The following is a 21,164-nucleotide window of genomic DNA, read 5'->3' on the forward strand; positions in this document are numbered from 1 at the left end:
GGGTCCCGCGGCTCCGGCCGAGTGGCTCGGCCCCAGTGCCGGCCCAGGGAGTCGGGCCCCGCGGTTCCGGTCGAGCGGCTCCGGCCCCCGGTGCCAGCCCGGGGAGTCGGGCCCCGCTGCCGGCCGAGCGGCTCCAGCCCGACCCGGCCCGGAGAGTCGGATCCCGCGGTTCCGGCCGAGCGGCTCGGCCCTGGCCCGGCTCGGGGAGTCGGGTCCCGCGGCTCCGGCTGAGTGACTCCGGCACCGGTGCCGGCCCGGGGAGTCGGGCCCCGCGGTTCCGGCCGAGCGGCTCTGGCCCCGGTGCCGGCCCGGGGAGTCAGGCCCCGCTGCCGGCCGAGCGGTGCCTGCTCTGGTCCCACCGGGCTCCGGGAGTTGGGCCCCGCGGCACCGTTCGTGGTCCTGGCGGAGTGGACCCGGTCCCGGCCCCAGGCAGTGTGGTAAGGGGGCAGGGAGGGGTGGGTTGTGGGGGGGTGGATAGGGGTCAGGGTGGTCAGAGGACAGGGAACAGGGTGAATGAATGGGGGCAAGGGTCCCGGGGAGCAGTCAGGAAAGAGCAGGGTTGGATGAGGTGGTGGGGGCACTCAGGACAGAGAGAAGGGGTGGTTGGATGGGGTAGGGGTCCTGGGGGGCCATCGAGAATGAGAGGTGGGGTTGGGTGGGTGTCAAGGGGCAGTCAGGGGACAGGGAAAGGGGGGGATGGGTCAGGGGTCCTGGGGGGGGTGTGTCAAGGAACATGAGGGGTTGGATGGGGCACGACCCCCCCGTGGGGGGGGCCACGAGGGAACCGGTTGTTAATATTTTGGCAGCTCATCACTGGGGAAGGGATACATATCTTCTACATAGGAAAGAGCTAAACTCCTCCGGGGGCCTCCTGCAGAGCAGCATGCAAGGGAAAGAAGGGATGAATGAAGCATTGGTGGACTGGGGAGGAGCAGGGCCAAGATATCCATTATTGCCCTTTGACCCAGAGAGGGCGGGATTAGAAATTGTGAAGCCTACTTCAGCCATTAGCGTGGAGTTGTTTTGCATCAAATCCCAATCCCCCTGCTTGGGTCTCCTGCAAATAAATGGGAGATCATTGAGTCATGAAGAAATAATAAATATAGATTAATATGTGATCAAATTAATAAGGGAAAGACAGGTTTCAGCTGGATGCAGGGCCGGCTTTAGGCTGATTCCCCCGATTCCCCTGAATCAGGCCCCGCGTCCTAAAGAAGAAAGCCTTATTTAGAAACCTTTTTAATTTTTTTTAACTCACCCGGCGGCACGTCAGCGGCGGGTCCTTCACTCGCTTCGGGTTTTCAGCGGCATTTCAGTGACGGGTCCTTCAGTGCCACAGAAGACCCAGAGTGAGTCTTGTGCTGACGAAGACCCGGACCGCCGATGTGCTGACGAAGACCCGGACCGCCGCCGGGTGAGTAAAAAAATTAAAAAGGCGCCAAAGTTAGGGGCTCTTCTTTAGGGCCCTGCACTTATTAAAGCCATCCCTGGCTGGATGTCCCTAGGCATTTCTTATGGAAAGGCCGATAACGTAATCACATGATTAAAGGGGTTTGAGGGTATTGTTGTTTTTTTTTAATGGTTTGTTTTTAAATTACTCCAACAGCTATTTGCAGTGCTGTTGCCGTGTTTGTCCCAGGATTTGGGACTGACAAGGTGGGTGAGGTAATATCTTTGATTGGACCAGCTTCTTTAGATCTCTTCTTCAGGTTCTTTCTGCTCTGTGTAGCTCAAAAGCCTGTCTCTCTCACCAACAGAAGTTGGTCCAAGATATTACCTCACCCAGCTTGTCTCTTGAAAGAAGAGAACTGCCCACTAGAGAAGACATCAACTCTGACAGCTGATCACTGCTGTGAGGAATCAATCAATAGCAGCTCCATCTGATCAGCATTGGGTTTAAGAAATTACGTGTAGTTGGAAAACATTTAGAAATTACCCTATTTATACATCATATTTGTAATATTTATTGTATTAAACTACACCACCTTACAATACACACAATGGGCCAAATTTTCTGCATGGTTCAGAGAGAAACAAAAACCAGAAAGATATGAAAGGCTTTAAAACCACAGCTAAATGGCATGGATTCACTGTCCCCATAAACATAGACATATGAATAGTGTTAGACTGGAACCAAGGCCCTGTTCTAGCCAAGCACTTGGATGTGGGCTTAATATTTTGAGTCAAAAAATTACTTTTTGACAAAAACTAAAATTTTCCACAGAAATTTTTCATGTTTCATGACCAATTCAGAAATTATTTTTTTATATCTTTTCCTTCTGTTTTCCAAAACTTTTTTCTCTTTTTTTGCCTAAAACAAAGTGTATATTGGAGAATTTTTTAAAGGTTGAAAAGCAAAAGCAACAAAGCAAAAATAGAAAACATTCAAACAGAAATCAGTTGAGGGGGGAGGAGGACTGAAATAATAAAAACCTGAAATTTTTTAAAAATACCTTGATGTTTTGCAAAATTTAAAAAAAGCCATATTTAAAGTAAAATATGCCAATTCTTTTTAAAAGATCACCAGCATTTTTTAACATGGGCAAAATAACATTTTCAACTACCCTTGTTCTTGGAAACAGCTACAACATTTTCACTGAAATTTTCCAAAAATCTTCAGCCTAAGGCAGACACCTGGCATGGAAAATTTCAGCCCAAACAGTTAAAGACTGGCAAAGTTGTAGGCAACTGAAAACAAGGTTTTACAATGGGAACTGTTAAGCAACCTTAATCATTGACAGTCAAAGAAGAAAAGTGATAGAAGAAAACCAGCTGAAAGTTTATTTTAAAGATGAGACACAAGTGGTTACATCTTTAAATGAGATCGCAATGGGCCCTATATAATGATGGTCTACGCCACCAACGCAGAAAAGAGCTAGTGCCACACCCACATCCCTTTCAGGCCCCATTTATTGTTCAAGCACAAAAACTCATGAGTAACACCAAACCAAAGCAATTTTCAAGCTGCAGGCCCCAGAAGCTTCTCCATTGTCTCACTCAGCCCCAAGAAAGAGGATGCACTCCTCCCCTAAATCATCTGCTGGGTCACATGACAGACAGGTAGACCTTAACCCTGTCCTGGATATTTTACCCTGTCACAGGCCCTATGTGAGTGACATATTCACTGTGTCATAATGGTTAGGACCCAAGATGTCTACTACACTTTAATAGCGATGTGGGTCTATGATCAAATGGGAAACTAAATCCTCATCACCCTGTCACCAAGAGTCAGTATTGAAACTCCGAAAATCATGTTATAGAGACGAAAAAGAAATTAAAGAATTGCCAGGGCCAAAGTTATTAGGAGGATGGTCAAGGCCAGTGAAGGGTACAATGATCATCCTAATAATAGATTCTTTTTTCTAACGAAGCACCAAAATAGATCCTCTAATTCAGTAAATGACTGATGAACAGAGAAAAAAAAGTGCACTGGATTAGGTGAAAAAAATATATGATTCAGGAGGATTTAGAGGGACAATTTGTTCCTGAAGCAATAATACTATAAAAATCCTGAAATTGGGTACCAAAGGTCAGCATGGTAGTGCTGGTTAATACACAGAACAAAATAGAAAACTGATTTCTGCACATTTAACATCATCAAAGAATGGAAAACGATGACTTACTGTCTAAGACAGTAATTGTTCTTCTGTGTTTTGATTAAATTAAATGGGTTGCACCAATTCTTTTCCTAACTTTAATAGTTCATCAATGAAGATGTGGGAATTAAAATAGCACAATCTCCATCATGACCAAAAGAACAAGAAATATAAAAGAATGATTAAATTACACCCAGACATGCTATTTCTGAAGAACCAGAATGCAAAATAATGATCATTGACATTTCAACCATTTCCAGAATGTCTGAGCCAGAGTTAGAAATGGGATTATAGACTAACTACTTCCAAGCAAAAAGTCCTACCAAGTAGCTTCCCACATCAATAAAAGATTAATGGTGAACTATAGTTATGCAGTGATATAACTTGATTTAAAATATATTTAATAGCATTCCTGAATTTAAATTGTAGTAAAGACAGGTCTTGAGATGGAAAGAGTAAATAATATAATAGTAGCCTCTTTATTTATATTAAATGCCTCCAAATTTCAGGGAACATGGAAAACAGCAAATAAGAATTATTATAAAAATATCATATATTAAAGAATGTGAATTGAGATGACTGTTAGAGAGTTAGCATTTCCTAATCTAAATGTTTAGGTTTCAGACAGAAGTTGTGGGTTTTCCATTTTTTGGCCAAAAGTCAAAATTTTCCACAGGAAAAAAAATTCCAACAAGGTCTAGTAATTATACAATTTCATAAGATATAATCTGATGTACCTAACTGTGTAGCTATATTGGTAACTATTTATTGTTCACAGCAACAATTATAATAATTCACAAATAAACATAGAAGCTCATCTAGAAAAAGCCCACTAATGCTATTGTCTATATAAGACCAAACATGTTGTGAAATCTGAGGTGTTCTCCCAACAATATCAAGCATTTAAATTTTTGCTTTTCCTTTTGTTTTCTTGCCTATACTGTCTGTAATTGCTGTAAAATCATACATTTAAAGACATTAATACGTATCTTAGGCCTGGTCTACACTACAGCGTTACATCGAATTTAGCCGCGTTAGGTCAATTTAAAAACGACTGCGTCCACACAACCAACCCTGTTCCGTCAACCTAAAGGGCTCTTAAAATCGACTTCTGTACTCCTCCCCGGTGAGGGGAGTAGTGCTAAAATCAACCTTGCTGGGTTGAATTTGGGGTAGTGTGGACATAAATTGACGGTATTGGCCTCCGGGAGCTATCCCAGAGTGCTCCATTGTGGCTGCTCCAGACAGGACTTTGAATTCCGAAGCACTAGTTACAGAGGAAAAGCCCTGGGAACTTTTGAATTTCATTGCCTATTTGGTCAGCGTAGCAAACTCAGCAGCACTGGTGACCATGCAGTCCCTCCAGAATCGCAAATGAGCTCCAGGATGGACCGAAAGGGAGACACTGGCTCTGATTGCTGTATGGGGAGAAGCATCTGTGCAGGCCGAACTCCAATCAAAAAGAAGAAATGAAAATATATTTGCCAAAATCTCACAGGGCATGTTAGACAGGGGCTACAACGGGACACACAGCAGTGCCGTGTGAAAGTTAAGGAGCTTAGGCAAGCCTACGAAAAGACAAAGGAGGCAAACAGTCACTCCGGGTCAGAGCCCCATACATGCCACTTCTATGATCAGCTGTATGGCATTCTCGGTGAGGACTCTACCACTATCGCACCACTGTCCGTGGTCACCTGCAAGGGGGGAGTCTCATGCAACAGGGAGGAGGATTTTGCAGATGATGATGAGGAGGAGAATGTGCAACAGGGAAGCAGTGAATCCGTTCTCCCCGGCAGCCAGGATCTTTTCATCACCCTGGAGCCAAAACCCTCCCAAGGTGAGATCCCCAACCCTGAAGCCGGAGAAGGCACCTCTGGTGAGTGCACATTTGTAACTACAGTACAGGGTTTAAAAGCAATAGTGTTTAATGTTTGATTTGCCCTGAAGAACTGGGATGCATTCGCGGCCAGTACAGCTATTGGAAAGGTCTGTTCACATGCCTGGGGATGGAGGGGGAATCCTCCAGGGACATCTCCGTGAAGCTCTCCTGGAGGAACTCTAAAAGCCTTTTCGGAAGGTTTCTGGGGAGGTCTGCCTTATTTCATCCTCCACAGTAGGACACTTTACCATGCCAAGCCAATAGCAAGTATTCTGGAATCATTGCAGCATAAAGCATGGCAGCGAATGGTTCTGGGTTTTGGTCACATTCAAGCAACATTTGGTCTATATCTTTCTGCGTTAATCTCAGTACAGTGATATCATTCATGGTCACCTGATTGAAATAGGGGAATTTTTGTAAGGAGACAGTGAAAAGATCCTGTTCATGCTGGGCTGTTTGCACTTGGTGAAAAGCGATCATCCCAGAGAATAGCCACGTGGCGGGGGGGAAGGGTGAAGGGATCACCCATGCTTCACATCCACCCAAACACTGCAACCCCTCCTTTTAAATGTGAAACCCAACCCATTGCTTGCTCTGGGAAAGGAGGGCGCTGCAGTTTGAAAACATTCCCACATGTTATGAAGCTGTAAGAAGCCAATTCTGCATACCAAAAGGCTTACCATAGCTGCCTGAAAACTGAATTCTGTTGCCCAGCCGTGTGTGATGTGTCACCATACTGGCAGGCGCTCAATATAAAAGGCAAAATGCAACCTTGTACCTAAAGCACATGTGCTGTCTGATGTGTTTCTACCCTCCCCCTATCATCTCGGTCCCTGAGGTTATCGCAGATTAGAAAGCGAAAAAAAACGCATGTGCAATTACATGTTTTCTGAGCTCATGCAGTCCTCCCACACTGATAGGACATAGCTTAATGCATGGAGGCATTCAGTGGCAGAGGCCAGGAAAGAATTAAGTGAGTGCGAATATAACCCTTCTGCCCCTCTGAATTGGCAGCAACAAGGGCCGGATTCAGTATCCAGGGGTTCCGTTTCAATAACACAATGCAAAACCGGCTCGAGCCCCCACCCAGTGACCTGGGACAATTACATACCATCCCCTGGGCGCCTCTAGGAGGCAATACTTCCCCACTTGCAAGCACAGAGTCCGAGTGTAGCAAAATCCTTTTAATAAAGGAGGGAAACAATGCGGCATCACGTTGGAGAGACACCACAAACAGGATTATAACACAAACCATAAGCAAAAAACCCACCTCCAAGTACGTTTGGCAATGTCCTTTCCCCCTTAGGGTCTTAAGTCCAATCACCCCAGAGTCCAACAACCCAAAAGTCTCTGTCTCTGGTCAGTGCCACCCCAGAGTTCAAAAGTTTATCTGCAGAGTTTTACCCCCCCAGCCTGGGTGGAAATGGGGGGGAGCCACACACACAGGGTGTTAAGGGGCACCTTACGTGGGCCAGGGCCAACTGCCCCGCTTCTCCGTGGAGTTCTGCTGCAGCCTTCACCACTACACCAGCTGTGCCGCTCCTCCAGCCGACCCGTGAGCCGCTCCAGCCGTCCCCACAAACCGCTCCACACTGCTCACTGTTCCATGGGCTGCTCCAAAATGCTGCACACTGCTCCGCTCTGCCAGCCGCTTAGCGATAGATCTTCAGGCTCCCCCACTAGTTAACACAGCACTCAGTGATCTCAGCTCAGTGAGCTTAGCTCTTTTAGTGAGTTCAACTCTTAATGATTTCAGCTTGTAGTAGGGGAGCCCCAGTGCTGGTGCACCATTGGCCCAACGTGAATTCAGGTCAGCAGCCTCTAGATAGAGTCCTAAAGGATTCAAAATTAGCTCTGCTCTTCAACAGTGGAGAGAGGAGGATGTGCAATTGGTGTTCCAGGCCCTCAAAAGGGGCCCATACCATCAGGTACACACACCAATCCCCAACCTCTTTCAATTCACTGGGTTTTGGCACCCATGTCCCTTGTTTAGCAAGTGCTACTTAATGGATAGTGAGCCATCTCTGTCATAACGCAGTCTCACAGTTCCTCATTTACTTAATCAGGGTGACAACACCCTGCCCCAATAACAAAGAAATTGGGGATCCCACAGCTGTAAAAATAACCATCCCAGGCTGCTGTGGGCTGGGGTGGGTGTGCCAATGCAAAATACCTGAAATTCCTTTCCAGACTCCCCATAATTCACCATCAGATGTCAGGGTAGAGCTCATCCTGACTCTGCTTACACGAAGAACGGAGGCAGGATGTGATGCTGAGGCTAATGGGGGAGCAAACAGACATGATGAAGCATCTGTTGGAGCTGCAGGAAAGTCAACAAGAGCACAGACCCCCAGTGCATCCAGTGTATAACCGCCTATCCTCCTCCTCATGTTCCATATCCACCTCACTCAGACGCCCAAGAACGTTGTGGGGGAGGCTCAGGACACCCAGCCACTCCACTCCAGAGGGCTGTCATTCAAACAGTTTGATTTTTAGTGTGGCTACAATAAACAATGTGTCCTTGTCCTTCCCTCCTCCCCCACCCAACCCAGGCTACCTTGTCCATTATCTCTTTTTTTTAATTAATAAAGAAAAAAAGCATGGTTTCAAAACAATAGTTACTTTATTTAAAAGGGGGGAGGGTGGTTGGCTTACAGGGAATTAAAACCAATAAAGGGGGCGGGTTTGCATCAAGTAGAAACACACACAACTGTCACACCGAAGTCTGGCCAATCATGAAACTGATTTTCAAAGCCCCTCGGATGTGCAGCATACCTTGCTGTGCTCTTCTAATCACCCTGGTGTCTGGCTGCTCAAACTCGGATGCCAGGAGATTTGCCTCAACCTCTCACCCCGCCATAAATGTCTCCCTCTTACTCTCACAGATATTATGGAGCACACAGCAAGAATCAATAACAATGGGAATGTTGGTTGTGCTGAGGTCTTACCTACTCAGCAAACAGTGCCAGCAAGCTTTTAAACATCCAAAGGCACATTCAACCACCATTCTGTACTTGCTCAGCCTGTAGTTGAACTGCTCCTTACTACTGTCCAGTCTGCAGGTGTATGGCTTCATGAGCCATGGGAGCAAGGGGTAGGCTGGGTCCCCCAGGATAACTATTGGCATTTCAACATCCCCAACAGTAATTTGCTGGTCTGGGAAGTAAGTACCTTCTTGCAGCTGCTGAAACAGCCCGGAGTTCCTAAATATGCGAGCATCATGCACCTTTCCCGGCCATCCCCCGTTGATGTCGGTGAAACATCCCTTGTGATCCACCAGTGCTTGCAGCACCATTGAAAAGTATCCCTTGCAGTTTATGTACTGATTGGCAAGGTGTTCCAGTGCCAAGATGGGGATATGTGTTCCGTCTATCGCCCCACCACAGTTAGGGAACCCCATTGCAGCAATGCTATCCAACATGACCTGCACATTTCCCAGAGTCACTACCCTTGATAACAGAACATCAACGATTGATGCTGGCTACTTGGATCACAGCAACCCTCACAGTAGACTTGCCCACTCCAAATTGATTCCCGACTGGTAGCAGTCGGACATTGCAAGCTTCCACAGGGCTATCACCACTCACTTCTCAACTGTCAGGGCAGCTCTCATCTTGGTATTCCTGTGCATTAGAGTAGGGGAAAGCAACTCACAGAGTTCCAGGGAAGTGGCCTTATGCATGTGAAAGTTTCGCAGCCACTGTGAATCATCCCATACCTGCAACACTATGCAGTCTCACCAGTCTGTGCTTGTTTGCCTGGCCCAGAATCGGCGTTCCAGCCCCAGTGCCTCCATGATGTCCCAATTGCCACAGCCTGTTCTTTCAGGAATGTCTGTGTTCATGTCCTCATCAAAATCCTCCTCATGATGGCGTCTCTTATCCCAGTTCTGCATATACTCCAGGATAATGTGCGAGGTGTTTACAATGCTCACAACAGCAGTGGTGACGGTGAGCTGAGCGGTCTCCATGCTTGCCGTGGAATGGCGTCTGCATGGGTAACCCAGGAAAAAAGGCACGAAAGCCATTGCTTTCACGGAGGGAGGGGCGAATGACGACATGTACTGAAACCACCCACGACAATGTTTTTGCCCCATCAGGCATTGGGAGCTTAACCCAGAATTCCAAGGAGCAGCAGAGACTATGGGAACTGTGGGATAGCTACCCACAGTGCACCAGTCTGTAAGTCAATGCTAGCCATGGTAGAGAGGATGCACCCCGCCAACTTAATGCACTTAGTGTGGACATACACAATCGACTGTATAAAATCAATTTCTAAAAATCGACTTCTATAAAATTGACCTAATTTTGTAGTGTAGACATACCCTTACTGATGGATAAATATACCACTAAAATGCAGGGGAAAAACATGGGGGTTGGACTAGATGACCTCCTGAGGTCCCTTCCAACCCTGAGATTCTATGATTCTATGTGGGTTTTTTGGTCTTAGTTGTTAGGCCACTGATATGCTCTGACCATTGACTATCATGCCTAGTCTTAGGTAAGCTGATAAAGTTCAATTTCCACTAAATCAATGGGACCACTCACATTATAAACTACTACCCAACGAAAGCAAAGATGGGAGAATTAGGCCATATGTTTTCTGACAGTGAATAGGCCTTTGGCTTCATTCACCCTCACTGCTGGGAAGGGTGTATGCAAATTGTCATATCCTGCCCCACCAGGAGCAGCTACATCCCACAGAAGATTCACCCATACGGGAAGGCAGGCAACTCTGTGCACCACTATCCTCCCCTGGGCTTTACTTAGCAGGCATTGCAAAAGTTAATGCATCCTGCTGCTAAATTGGGCCTGATATATTCTTTTATTAATTATTTTTCTTTGAAACGCTCATTATGCTGCCATTGCTTCCAAAGAACAATATCAGGGTCCCCTTCTCCCTTCCCTCCCTGCCCCACGTGAGTAATTTCATACCCATATAATGGGCCTAATTATCACAAAACACCATGTAGTCTAGTGGATAAACTGCCTCCTTCATTTTTCAATAGCATTAAGTCCAAATCCTACTAGGGTTTTATTTTTCCTTATAAGTTTTATAAACTCTTTTCTGTCAGTTACATTATAGATTAATTAATTCCACTCTTCAAAAGCAAAACAAGAAGAAATTATATCTTATCCAAAAGATTTGAAGGAGCTAATGGTACTCAGCAGCTGGTGTCTTCAGCCATAATCCACAGGAAATACCCTGTGCTGATGTCACTGTTATTTAAAGATGAATATGATTTAGTTTCTCCTTTTCCTGTCAATTGGGGGGTGAAATATCCATCTGACATCATTGACACCAGAGGTGTGACAGCTGCACATTGTGAGACTAAGTCGACTTCATAGAGTCATTTCAATATGCTTTCCATCTGTTTCTTAAAGGCCAGTGTGTGTTTGGGGATATAGGAAATAGTGGGTAGAGGCCTAGTGAGGACACAGAAAGAGAGAAATTGTCTGTAGTGGTGGGATCAGAGCTTCTTACCTCACTTACCAAGTGAAATCAGGATTTTCATCAGGTTGATGAAAATGGGAAGTGGGAAGGATGCAGTAGAACAAAGGATGGGAGAGGGAGTTGGGGCTTTTGGCTACTTAGTGGTAGATTCTACTGAATTAAATTCCTACACCTTATTTATTTCTGGATATTAATTTAGTTGTCTTTTGGAAGTGCCCTTTTTTAGAATCTAAATAAATAAAATATGTTTCTGTTTTTATGAATGATGTAGTGTCAGTTAGTAAGTATAAGACATATCAAGAGAGTGAATTCCTGTTATACCAGTGGTTCTCAAACTTTCGTACTGGTGACCCTTTTCACATAACAAGCCTCTGAGGATGATCTCCCCCTTATAAATTAAAATAACTTTTTTACATATTTAACACCATTATAAATGCTAGAGGCAAAGCAGGGTTTGGATTGGAGGCTGACAGCTCACAACCCCAGTGTATCACGACCCCCGTGTGATAACCTCGTGACCCCTTGAGAGGTCCCGACCCCCAGTTTGAGAACCCCTGTGTTATACAAAGCAATCAAGTGTCTTTATTAACCTTTACGCATTTAATCATGTTATAAGAACCAATTTGATTAATGTGGGATTCAAATTCTGCTCCCTCTGAAGTCAAGTGGATTTCAATGGGAATAGGATGTGGCCCTATATGAACTATATTAACAAAGGTATTTAAACTTTAGTACAGTCCCACAGCAGCCAGTTCTTCAATCTGGGCTCAAACAAAAATAAAGAAGGGGAAAAAAGGACATAAAATCTTTAGACAGACAAACTCCTGAAGGTGCAACAAAGTCCCATTTAAAAGGAATTTTGGGTGGCAGGATTTGACCTTTTATGAATTAAGTAATTGCAAAATATTTTTAAACTATTTTTTTCACAAAAGAGCGCACACAAAAAAAATAGACAATCCTTTTAGTCCCTCAAAACAAACAATAAAACTGAAGTTTAAAAAGATATTTTAAAAATGTGTATTGCTGGATTTTAAAAAGACATGGTCAAGCTCAAATCACATTTTATAGACATATTACAGTGAGAAAACAAAATGCTGACACCACTTCAATTTTCGTGTTGCAAATGCACTTCTATAATAATCCTGTTTAATCGCTGTTTATTGTGATAATAATCTCTTGACATTCCACAGCTGCAGTTTTATTTTCTCTATCAGCAAAATTTCCTTTTATAGAACCATTTGCCCCCAACAGCCAATGATATTATACAAGACTACATTAATCAACTGACCTTACAAAGCTATACCTGGTATCCTTGAGGCAAAGATTTTGGTGAAACACAGACCACAAGTAAATAAAAGCTGAGGGTGGGAGAAAATCTTTGTCAAACTTAAAAGCAGATATTTGATAATGTATTTTTTAAGTATTCATTATATGAAGGTATATTCATGAACCAGCATTATTCACCTAATGACCAAAATACCTCTCATTGAGGAGACTGACAGCTAATTATAATTAACAAGACCAATAATGTTCCCATATCCAGTTCCCAGATGTTAATATAAACTAAATTGACAACACAGATAGACATAACAAAGGGGTCTAAGAGAATTTATTCACACCTGCTCAATACCAGTACATCTTAGAGGTCAGCAGAAAATTCAGAGATAATTTTCAGCCTTTCACATAGTAAGATGACATCTGGCTTCAGTGGAACTTCAAGGGCAAACTCAACAAGAATTTATACCACGAAAGAAATCTGGATAAAAAAAATGTTAGATAATTAATATCATTTTTACATAGTGCATCAGTAATGCTGAAGCTTAATGTGAAATAAACAGTTGAGTCAAGTTAATCTGATGATACAATGATTGGTCAATTTATTAGAGCCCAAAAAGGATGTTGCCACCAGAACAGGAAATAAAGGTTTTAAAACTTGTGGTAATTATTTTCAATCAGGGCTGCTTTCAAGGTCAAATGTTTAATACTAGCCATTATTTTCTCTCTGCTACCTTTGGCAGGCATTTCACATGACTCACCCATAAATATTTAAAAGAGAAGTAACTGCTGCATCAGCTTAACCTTCAGAGAGAAACTTAGGTGTCCAAGATAAAGACTGTACTCAATTCTCTGTTCCCAAAAAGACAAGCAAAATGCATTTTACACATGTTAACAAATGGCTGCTGCTTCCTAGTACAACAATATAAACATTCTCTAATAAGCTGTCACTGTCCTATTTTTTCCATCTGGACCATTCTCAACCACTTGAGCAAATTGAGACAAATTACAAAAAGCAAATGCTCTCTATACACATATACTGCCAGCATAAAATAAATTGAATATGGGTTAACCTGTTGGCAGACTAGCATGAGTGAACAGGATGATGGAATGTTTGGTGAGATTTGGCCATTTGTGATGAAATAACTATTTGACACTTAGCAGCACTGTTTGATTTTAAAAAAAAAAGGAGGTCTATCTCTAATGGTTCTTTTTCATTAGCGTGGAGCAGCATGCTGTAAACCAAGGATTGGCACAGAGAGAGTAAGAAAGAGCAGAACTGTAGGCATGAGTGAATACACCATAATTAATATGCCATGCAGTTAATTTGTTGATGGTAATAGTTTTTGCTGATCATCAGACATTTGATTAACACAATGTTGATTTTCTCTATATAACTGGACTTGCTCTTTCAAGCCCTTACTCAGAAAAAGGACTTAAGCAAATCACTTAAATCCTACTGAAGCACATGCTTAAGTGCTGTCCTGGAAAAGAGATGCACTTCCTTGCTTTAAGCTCAGGCTTAAATGCCTTGCTGACTAAGGCCTTCATGATTTTACTTTGATTCACAATAGATCTGCTTTGTGGGATTACAGGCATATTGTGGAAAATGAAGAGATAAGTCAATCAGTGTGTGTGCACAAAATTCAGACTATCCGCCTCACCCATAACTGCGGGACAGCATCATAGTATTTGGAACCTGGTTAATGCTTTTAGATTTTGACACAGCATATTGATTCTTCAGTGCAAGGAAGAATTCAAAGTCCTAGGCCAACGCTGACACTCAGAATAGAACTCACACTAAGTTAGAAGGGGAAACCAAAAGGAATAAATATACAAGTGAAAAGGGAATCTACAGCATCAGTGAAGGGCAGTGGCACACATGGTCAGAAAACCTGTGAAAACAAATGACTAGTTTCATTTAAAACTTTTCATCAGCACAATACACAATACCACTGTAACTAGGGCCCTGATTCAGTAAAGTATCTATGCAAGTGTCTAACTCTAAGCATGGAAGCAGTTTTACTGAAATGCCTACAAATCTTGATGGATCAGGGCCTAAGGAAGAAAAATCCTAATAGAAAAATATTCTCTAGGAGCGCATACCCTTAAAAGTGTATTTATAATAGAGTTCAGTTTTGATAATTTAAAAATTACAGTAGTCAGTTGTGGCATTAAACTCATGAAAATGCATTTTCAGTCAACGTCTCTCCATTTTAACCTGGAACCTTCTGAGGTTATTATACAATCTTAACAGTTTTCATTAAATCACATGTAATATATTTATGATAGAGTCCACTACTTACGGAATCAGCTTATCATCATACAAGGCAATGAAATACAAACAAAAGCAAGGGAAAAAAAGTTGTATCTAACAGAAACATGTAAAGTGCAGGAGCTGATTCATCTGCCCTCGGCATAAACACATTCAAATCTTTCCCCTGACGTTGGTTTCAAATGAGCAATGTCAATATTGACAGACATTCTATATGAAGTTAATAGCTTCTTGACCACATTTCTGAAGTGGTCTGTTACTATTAGCCATTAAACCAATTATTCAGGAATGATTTTAAAAAACAAACTAATTCCTGTATGTAATTATCCTACTGATAAATGCTTCATTGCATTCACATTCACATTAGTGCAGCAAAGGATGAATATAAGAAGAATCCAAAACTAAAAGTACTATCCATTGAATATTTTTGTAGAATGTTATTCTATAATATTCAAAATTGGACAAATGCACAAACTTCCCTTTTCACATATTTCTCACTGGGACATGATAATTTATAAAGTAGTTTACCTTGCACCGGGAAAAAATAATAATAATTCTGCATAGGCCACTTTTTAAAAATACCTCCTAGAACCAGTTTCCTCAAACTATATTGAAAAGGATATTATTCCAATAATTATTCAAAGGTCTGTGGAGTTCTCTATGCAACTATTCACTGATATTAAACTACTGAAGAACGAAATTCCTGCACTTTTTCTCCAAAACTCGTTGGACTTCTATTACCATATGCAAAGGTTTTGGCTTTGAAAAACAGCATTATGCCAAAGCAGAACACTGTAAAACACACAATAAAAGACTACTTTAATTTGTTATTAGAGGACATGATAATGAACACTAAATTCGGCTGTGATTATCCCTTTTTGGTGGAGGTAATAAATTATACAATATAAAACATTAATTGGCTATTAGTTCAAAAAAACTTTTCATTTTCTAAGATTCCTGATTTCTTAAAATTATCGGCCCAGATAACTACACTGTCTTTTTCATGCAATTTTCAAGGTTTTATACATAAAGACAGGTATCCTAGCATTAGAAACTCAACACATTTCTTATACTATATGCCTAAACGGTGCCTGGCACAATGGGGTCCCAACTTGTGTGAAGCCTCTAGACCAATGGTGGGCAACCTGCGGCGCGTGGGCTGCTTGTGGCCCTTTAGGGTAATCTGCTGACGGGCCGCCAGACAGTTTGTTTACATTTGCACGGCCGCTCGCAACTCCCAGTGGCTGCGGTTTGCTGTTCCCAGCCAATGGGATCTGTGGGAAGCGGCAGCCAGAATGTCCCCATGCTGCTTCCCGCAAGTCCCATTGGCCGGGAATGATGAACCGCAGCCACTGGGAACTGCGGGCAGCCATGCAAATGTAAACAAATTGTCTGGCAGCCCACCAACGGATTACCTTGACGGGCCGCAGATTGCCACAATGGACCATCATACTGGGGTTACTGAAATGACCCACTGTTGTTTGCAGAGCTGTGAAAACCTTCTTCATTCGCTGTGCCCAGCATTCTCTGAAGTTTCCTATTGATCCAGTTCTGATTTGAATCACAAGTTGTACATTTGTAAATGGCTAGCATTCATGAAAATGCAAACTCCCATGTTCACACAAGCACAAACTCATGTTCACATGCATGGCTTGCTACAAAACTCTTGACACTGCTAGCATGTTTGCATGGATTAACAAGAGCTCACAGATCCAGAAAGTAGAGCTAGGGACCATGTTGCAGAGTCACACTTGTGATTCAATAGAAAGAAAAAAACAAAGTTTTAAAAATACACATTCCCATCACATATACAGGCACAGTTACTAAGGGTTTTTGTAAGTTTCATTTTGTTTGTTTTACAAAATATAAGGTAGAGAAAACATGGGTGGCTAATGCTGGGGACCGATAATAATGCTACTCCTTGTTTCATATGACAGAATCTGTTGCTGATCTTGAATACATCATCTTCATGTTGCAGAGTCTGCTTGATGATCCAACATGATACAATGTAAAATACCATATAATAATGATTCCAAAACACAGCTTTAAAAAAATAGGGATGCATGTCTTCAGCTGAGGATCACTATAGGGACCTCTCTTTTTGTAAAAGTATGTGTCAAGCCAGATAATACATGATATGACTCTTCCCAATAATTGGAGAATTGCTGAAGGAATATACATTGTAACTCTGTCCAGCTATAATATACTTTAGACATCAATCTAATGACAAGAGAAATCAGATCTCAGTGGGGGGGAAATATACTTTCCTTTGTAAAGTTAGTAAAATCTTGTGTCCCGCCAAATACAAAACAATATAATCCCCAAAGAAATTACAAGAGATAACAGCCTATAACAATCAGCCAGACACATGGCCTTAGAATTTCTTCCCCTCCCCACTCCAAGGACTACTGCATCTTGATCAAGAACTCCAACTGAAGAGACAGTTTGTCTTCTCTCTGGGAATCCAGATGGAAATGACTGCACATTTAAATGGGGTGGGGGCATATTTGTCTGGCTGGCCGAATGAAGGGAACAGTGCTTTATGGCTGGTGGTTGAGGGGAGATGAAAACTTCTGCAAAAGGGTCACTGACTCATTCCAAGGGAATGCAGCATTTAAAAGGTGCCTGAAGCCTCCCTTTTACATGGAGGAACCTAGATGGAAAAAGAGGGGGAGCTGGTGGAAGCGCCCCAGGTATGGTAAGGTCCCAACAATGGATTTGCTGGCGGAACCTAGATGGAAAAAGAGGGGGAGCTGTTAAAAGACCCCTGAGTAATTACTGAATAAACACGGGGTTACCTGCACTGTACACTTTTATCTGCCAGGTAGTCTCAGACATCTAATAATAAAGTTGCGGCCTGATTAAACCCATGTCAAAAGTCTCCTGTCCTTCTTTTGGCATTGCCCAGACAATGACCGCACCACGCCTTTAAGTGGGGGGTGGGTATTTGGCTGGCTGACCGAATGAAGGGAACAGTGCTTTATGGTGGGCAGGGGGAGATAAAAACTGCTGAAAAAGGGTCAGCGTGGTCATTGACTCATCCCCTGGAAATGCAGGGTTTAAAAGGGGCAGCCCTGTGCCTGAAGCCTTCCTTTTACATGCAGCAGGCTGAGGCAGGACCCACCCTCCTTCCCCTTTAGGTGGTAAAATATCAGGTTTGGTCAAGACCTGCTGTGGGCATTACACTAGCTGCCCCTTTTTTAAGGGGGGCTGCGAAGGAATTTTTCCCTTACCACCATATCAGCTTGGCTGCAGTTGGGGTTTTTTCACCTTCCCCACAGCGAGTTCAGGGAGGGCTTTATTTATGCATGGCATGAAGGGCAGCAGGCTATATGTCAGAACTCATTATTTAAGTGTAGGGCAGATGTCCAGTGCAGGCACCCCAGAGGAAAGGTATATAGCAGGGGTCAGCAACCTCTGGCACGTGGCTCGCCAGGGTAAGCACAGCAAGGAAGTACAAGGAGGGAAAGAGAAAACAAAAGAGCTGTAGGCTAGTAGAGCCAAGGACGGGAGAGCTGCCACCTGCTGGGCTCAGGACCCTTAGGGCCTTTGAGCCACTGCACATTCTGTGAAGGTGGTGGAAACAAACTTTGTAAAGAAATCACTGTGTCTTTTACCTGAAGAAGGTCTCCAAATAGCTTGTTTGTCTGGAAAGGGAGAGGAGCAGAACATGCCCCTGCCACATCATGTAATATGCTTGGATTGTGACGTGCATTGAAAAACTCAGAACTATTAATTTCAGGGGAGGAGATGGTGGGGGCAATAAGGAGGGGGAAACACAAGTCCGTTTTTTAATAAAACAAGAAGGAGTTAAAAGTAATTCTGTGTTTGCATTCAGTGTTTGTCTATTTGAATAGACCCAGTTTTGAACCAGTTGTTCCCGTTTAGATTCCAGGATATGTCTGTCTTTGAATATAAACCTGCATAATTGCTTATATGGGTGACTGGGGGGAGGAATTGAAATCTACATGATAATACGCTGTTGAACACATTACCTGCAGACTGGTGTTAGTGCTTACTGAAGTACTGCCTCAGGAACACTCCGAGCCATCAGACTGTCTTTAGCCTCATCCTCCAAAGGCACTTCTCCTGTTCCGCAGACAGAAAATCATTCTGTCAATTTCCACTTTCGGACTCCTATATTGGGTGTATCCCAGATGTCAAAGCTTTCCAATGTCATGCAAGAGCAGAATATTTTTATATCCTTTTTTAGCAGATGGAATCAATGGCAGCCAGACCCATCGCTGCCAGATGGATGACACTTATTTACTAATAAAAGTTAAACAAAAAAAAATAAAACTTCAATCAGTTAGAACACACAAATTCAAACATGAAAATCTGTTTTAGTGAGAGGGGATTGTGGGCAAGGCATTGTGTGTCTTACATACTCATTTCAAAAAGCAGCAGCAGGTAAGTCAGCAATGGGATTAGACAGACTAGTGGGATTTCAAGTTACACGATTACGTCCTCCTTTGGATTGGAATGCAGTACCAGTCGCAAATTCTGAGGTGGGGATTAAGGCTTTTATCCTGCAAACACAAAAGCATGTGCTTAACTTTACTTCAGTGGTACTACTCACATGTGTAAAGTTAAACACATGCTTAAGTGTTTACAGGACCAGGACCTAAACTGTATGTACCACTGAAAGGGTAAAAGGTTTGGGTAATGGGATAGGAAGAGGAAACATCTACTGCATAATTGCCTATTTCCTTATCTGTAGAATAGGTGTAAGCCCCAGGGCTAGAAGGAACTACATGAAACAAGAACATTCTGGTCCCCGTCAACCAGTGGTGGGAAACCCATGGCCTGCGGGCTGCACACAGCCCATCAGGGTAATCTGATTGCGGGCCAAAAGACATTGACCATCCGTAGGCACGGCCGCCTGCAACTCCCAGTGGCCGCAGTTCGCCGCTCCTGGCCAATAGAAACTGTGGGAAGCGGCGGACCGCAGGGACGTGCTGGCTGCCACTTCCTTCAGCTCCCATTGGCCAAGAATGGCGAACCGCAGCCAAGGGAGCTGCAGGGGGCTGTGCCTGCGGACGGTCAATGTCAGCAAAATGTCTCACGGCCTGCAATCAGATTACCCTGATGGGGCGCATGTGGCCCATGGAGAGCAGGTTGCCCACCGCTGCTCTAGACAGAAAGAGGAAAAGCAGCTCTGACAGGCTTAACTTACATATCAAAATTTTGCCCAGTGCAATTCTGCACAGTGATGTTGTACTGTTGAAGATTGTGTGCCATTTTTGGAAATAATAGTAAATGGTGCATGTAAATGTTATTATGGGGAATGGGGGAGAAATTGTGCAAGGCATAGCCTGAAGAAAGTGGGTCACCTTGTGCTGACAAGTAATGGACTCTGATTGTGTAGTGAGACCAAATTCAACAAGAGGTACAAGAGACTCTTAGTGTCTCTGTTCGGGGTTCTTGCTTTGCTTGGGTTTCCTGCCCCAAGATTCTGGCTCCTATGTGGAATTAATTGTGTGGGGCTATACCTGTTAACAGTTGAGCTGACTTCATTGAAACAAACCTGGCGATAATGAGTGGTGAACTAGGACCTGTGGTAGCAGGTCAAGAGGAACTGACTTTGCAGAACCCAGCCTCTCAGTAATAGGCCTTAGAGGGACTTGCTGGGATGGGTTTTCATTGGAGAGCAGCAGATAGCCAGGGAAAACCACCTTTTGGTGCTCACTGAGGTTAACTGGATTCATAAGTGAGGTTTAGGCAGGGAGGCTGGAACAATTTTTATAGTAGGGGTGCTGAGAGCCATTGAACCAAATTGTAAACCCTGTATATGATGGAAACCACTTCAAGTCAGGGGTGCGGCAGCACACACACCACACTCCAGCACCTATGGGTTTAGGTGGTTGGGGATTTGGTTAGTAAATAAAAGTTCTGGGCCTCAACAAGCCAAGTAATTAAAAATGGGGACTTCAGACTCAGTACCTTTCAGACACTGTTAGGGTTTTGCTAATATGATTTTGACATGTATATAGATGCTTATCTTGTTTTCCCAAATAAAAAGTGATTTTATATCCCTAGAGACTCTAAGACCTTGTGAATGGGGAAGAAACACCTTATAAAGGTGACTGGGGTTTTACATTTTAAGTTCCTAAAATATGGGAGCAGATAAGGTTTTAGGTGGAGGCACAGGCCAATCATTTTATTTTTAAAGGGATCCTCCACTTCATTGAGCCTGGCCCTTACTACTGCTAATGATACCTGGCAAAAGGGTTCCATAAGGATAATAATTGTTACTTACTACTGAGATCCAGAGACTAAAGATAAATGCATGAGTGCAAAGTATTGTGACATTTAGAAAAGGGACAGCACCAGGATATTCCTCGGTTAAAAAAAAATACTAACAACATCCTATGCAACTGAAAAAGTTGTAACACTGAAGAGAGGTTTATTATTTTTTTCATTATTGACCTGTTAAACAGCAGGGCTCTGTTTTTAATTCTTTGCTTACGTGTGAATTTCCAGACATTTTTTACTAATAACTAACATACCACCAGTCCCATTTTGCAGTGTTTCTCAGAACATTACACACTAGGTTATATCATTCAAAAGAACTCAGCACATCTTCCCTACTAATGAAAGCAAATGTTCATGGTGTAATGACTTGTTTTAGGTATTCAACTTGGTTAAATAAGACAACACTGATTTATATTAGATAATGAAAACA

Source organism: Mauremys mutica, chromosome 1 (assembly GCF_020497125.1).
Source record: "Mauremys mutica isolate MM-2020 ecotype Southern chromosome 1, ASM2049712v1, whole genome shotgun sequence".
In the NCBI taxonomy this organism is placed as follows: domain Eukaryota; kingdom Metazoa; phylum Chordata; order Testudines; family Geoemydidae; genus Mauremys; species Mauremys mutica.